Genomic DNA, 4502 nt, shown 5'->3' with positions numbered 1-4502 from the left:
GGGAAGCAGCGTTCAGTTTCTATGCTCCTCATATCTGGAACAATCTCCCAGAAAACTGCAGATCCGCTGCTACTCTGTTCTTTTAAATCAAGGCTGTAGACCTTTCTTTTTGATGTTGCTTTTCTTTAAATGGTTGTTCATTTCTTTAATGTTTAATTTCTTATACTGCAATGTAACTTGTATTCTTGTGTTTTCCGTTTTTATTTTTGAACTGTTTTTGTGTAAAGCGCTTTGAATTTCCCTGTTGCTGAAATGTGCTCTACAAATAAAGATGTCTTGCCTTGCCTTTCCTATGGTAGTTCCCAGACTGCTAGGAACCTTGGTGTGACACTTAACGACCAACTCTCCTTCACTGCAACTACCCGATCGTTTAGATACACTAAATGATGCACAACATCAGAAGGATACTTCTAATACTTCTAATGCAGAAGGCGGCTCAGGTTCTGGTTTAGGCTCTAGTCTTCTCACATATAGACTACTGCAACTCCCTCCTGGTTGGCCTGCCTGCATGTGCCATCCGGCCCCTGCAGCTTATTCAGAACGCAACAGCTCGACTTGTCTTCATTCATTCTCCCCAAGTTCTCTCACACTACACCGCTCCTCCGCTCTTTCCCTGGTTACCAATTCCTGCCCACATCTGCTTCAAGACACTAGTACTTTCAGGGCCACAGGGCCACAAACAAGTGAGCCCCAGCTTACATCCAGGACATGGTCAAACCATATACCCCAACCCCCCCACTCCGCTTCAGCCTACCTACTTGCTGCCCCCTATCACCGAGGGGCAATTAATCACTCAACAAAATCCTGACTGTTTGCTGTCCTGGCTCCTAAATGGTTGAATGAGCTCCCTATTGACAGCAGGATGGCCGAAAGCCTACGCATCTTCCGAACACATCTCTTCCAAGCGGCACGTACATATGGCTCTTTATAGTTTTGCTTATTTAAGGCTAATGCACTTGCACTTACTACCTGTTTTCTGGAGTTTGCACCATCAAGGTTGAAAGCACTTAATTGGAAGTTGCTTTGGATAAAAGTGTCAGCTAAATGACATGTAATGTAATGTAAAAAGATGATTTGTGTTAAAAACGGGTTTAAATGATCTCACCGCAACGGCAGCTTTTTCCACTTGTTTTTAAAATGTTAAGACATTTGGACCAAGTAATAGATGTCAAATAATAGACTAAGGAATAGATGTTTACAGTGAGAACCACTGTCAGTGTTATATGGAGGGTATTTCTTACAGTACCTACACCTGTCATTTGCGCTTGTCCCTCATTAACATCCCATGCAGGTCCGTGGAAAGTGAAAGGTGTGCAATGCATCTATTTGCCTTAGTTGTTAGCTGATTAGCTTGAAGTAAACCCATTCAAAGACAGCTTGGTTTCTACCCAGTATTAGTACCATTGTTTATTTTGCTTTGGTTTACTTTCTCTGAACGTACTGCCACTAATTTCTTCAAGGCTGTATTTTTTCACCTTTTAATTAAATTAATCTTATTAGATGCCATCTTAGTTTGGGTTACAACAACAGAAAACACACACACACACACACACACGTCTGACTTTCACTTGCTTCTCAGGTACATGGCCAGACAGGTGAAACACACACCAGAAAACACATCACCTGAGCCACCTCAGGTGCACACTATTACCTTCCACTCTGTTACCTTACCTTCACATAGTGTAACCTTTCTTAATAATTACCTCAGCTTACACAGACACATTGAGAGCTCAGGTGACGATTGCCTGTGGAGTGGTGCACATATAACATCACAGGCTAGTAGTCATCTGTTAAGTTAAGCCTTTCATGGTCCCATTTCTTAAAGGGAAGCAAGCTGTCATAGAGGGCATCAACAAATATACAGTAATACATTCATTCCATTAGTGATTTACCTAAAAGACATTGTTTAGTTACTGTAATAATCATTTGGAACTCCAAGAAGCCTTTATGTCATTTCACTAAAGACCGAAAGCTTATCCCATGCTGTGACAGTCGCCTGCAGACTAAAAACATTCGGCGCACATTCAAAATGTGGTGTCCCTTTTTAACAACTCTGCCACAGTTCTTGTGACATACCCACCAGGAAATACAACTAATGCCATCTAGTTCTAATTATGAGCCAGCTCTGACTGCGCTCCAGGCGTCATCCATCATACTCTGTGCTGATACTGTCTCTGCCCATTTAAACGCTTGTAATCATGCTCTGTCTCATGTGCCATTTTTCATCCTCTATGGCCGGCTGGGTTTGTACTAATCACTACTATTACAACTATGTCAGTATACGTAAGGGGACCCTAATGGACTCATCCTGGATACTTTGTTACTAAGACTCATTATTTACTTTTTAAAGACTTTCTCACAAAAAATATGTGGATATTTTAAAAGGAGCACATTGCTGTAACTGATTAACACCCAGGTTCATAATTAACTAAATGCAGTATAGTGTTTCCTCTCCCGATTTTTCCCTTGATTTTTGAAGTATATAGTAAAAAAAAAAAATAATAATTATAAACCGGCGATATTCAGATTGTTTTTTTGTTTGGCCTCTTGTGACGATTAAGTGTCTTTCAGTTTAAAACAGTTATTTTACAATTGTATCTATATTATTGCAGTAGTTCTTGGCAAGGCAATTCAGATTATGAAATTCCAACACTGAGTTTTAGCAGCTTCCCCAGTGTCCGCTCGTGGGTTATGAAAGTAGACAAACAGCCTTTTTTCGGGCTGAAGATGGAAAAAGCTCTAGCATTTGTGAGAAGGGTGCAACACAAAGCACAAAACCACTTACAAAACAATATTTGACTGAGAGAAATGCAGTGCAGAAGTACCAATACATGTCACCCCTATGGCTGCGTTTTCTGCATTACAGTGAATGCTCACATACATCCCTGTCTCACACAGAATCACATGAATAGTGCCTTTTAATTCAGCAAACGTGATTTACAGCAGGTCTGAGGATGATGGAGGGTGGGAATATAGTGAAAGTGAAGGAGAGGCATGTAGGCCTCGGGGGCTGAATCCTCCTGTATTTTTCTCTCCTTTTGCATTTTGTTTAATTCACTCTCCCCTCTACAATTTCTACATCTCTCATTCACCCTCGTTTCTCTTTTCTTGTCGTTTACTATGTGTTCTCAGCCCTCCGTTTTGTCTCTCTGTCTGCTTTCCTCCTCACATATAACCTATTCATTTCTTTCATGGTTTCCAGGTTGCCTCGGGCTGGTCCCTTGGTCTGATGGCTCCCAGCGGGAGGGAGGGCGCAGGACTATGGGAACATACAGAATGCTACATAATAGGATGTTGTAGTCACAGGACTGCTCTGGACAATATAGTTTACATTCAAATAATTCAATTACAGCAACAACCACATACTTTAGAATTTGGTTGTTTAATTTGCACCATTAAAATAGACTGAACTATTTTCATCATTCATACTTCTGTTTATTGAAAGCATTATTTTACCATTTAAAGTGGTGGATGTGTTAAATGGCAATACTGCATCATCCTTTCTTTCCAATTTATGAACGTCACTGCCACAAAAAGCTGGGAGAATGAGTCAGAGTTCTGAAGATGAATGGAAACAATAACGTACACGTGGGTACAGTCGCGTGGGTTAGACTCAAGTTGCTTATGTGGACATTCCTCTGGGCAATGTGGGAAATCGTCAACATTTACTTATTAAATGATAATATTACACCATACTGTAGGTAAATTAGTGCAAAACATATACGTTCAGCATATGTATCAAATTTCACATGATAAAATCTCATCCATTATGCAGAGTTCTTTGACAGAGCTAAATCTGATGTGTGTGTGTGTGTGTCTTGCCACTGAGGCTTTGCACTTCTTGTAAATCACTCAGCTTTCACTGGCTGTGAACATCAACTGCAGTAAATGACTCAAATAGAAAATGAACACTTTGTGTGTGTTTATCTCATTTCTTCAGTCCTGAATCCTTGACTGCACCGCATAGTAAAGTAATAAAGCAGTGCGTAGTTTTCACAGAGAGCTAGTAATTATGGGAGCAATGTGATGAGAAGGTTTTCTCTAGATAGACTAGATTGGTCATTCATTAGCAGCCCTACACACACACACACACACACACAAACAAAAGCTGCAGGGAGACAATGGAGTGCAGGCTGATTCAATCTGGGCTTGTACTTACAGACAACAATGAGATAATCAAGTAGAGCATTACACTGTGTGTGTGTGTGTGTGTGTGTGTGTGTGTGTGTGTGTGTGTGTGTGTGTGTGTGTGTGTGTGTGATCTGTTTCACTATCAGTGTTCTGTGCAGCAAACTCTGCTTTACATCTCTCTAGAGAAAGCAGGTTGAAGACAATACCTGGGGTTGTAGAGAGAGGAAGTTGAAGAGTACAGAAGTATTAAGAAATTAAAGAAGGAAGTAGGGAAAGGATGAAAAAAGAGGTGCAACTGGAAAATGGGAAAAGGAGAAAGAAAAGGCCTGTAATTTATAGTTTTAAAGAGCTAAGTTTACCAATCGGAGGGA

At 40.6% G+C, this 4502-nt stretch overlaps 1 long non-coding RNA gene across 1 annotated transcript; it reads right to left on the bottom strand.

The window, feature by feature from the left end:
* Positions 1-220: 220 nt before the first annotated feature.
* On the bottom strand, positions 221-2566 carry LOC116704508 (uncharacterized). Its single transcript, XR_004335700.1, has 3 exons — positions 2555-2566; positions 1209-1210; positions 221-290 (listed from the first exon to the last, which is right to left on the bottom strand). It is a non-coding gene; the product is annotated as an uncharacterized LOC116704508 (long non-coding RNA).
* Between the last annotated feature and the right edge of the window lie 1936 nt (positions 2567-4502).

The sequence above is a fragment of the Etheostoma spectabile genome, chromosome 16, assembly GCF_008692095.1.
Source record: "Etheostoma spectabile isolate EspeVRDwgs_2016 chromosome 16, UIUC_Espe_1.0, whole genome shotgun sequence".
Classification (NCBI taxonomy): Eukaryota; Metazoa; Chordata; class Actinopteri; order Perciformes; family Percidae; genus Etheostoma; species Etheostoma spectabile.
Note: the sequence above shows the minus strand (reverse complement) of the source record. Positions and strands in the feature narration are given on the sequence as shown.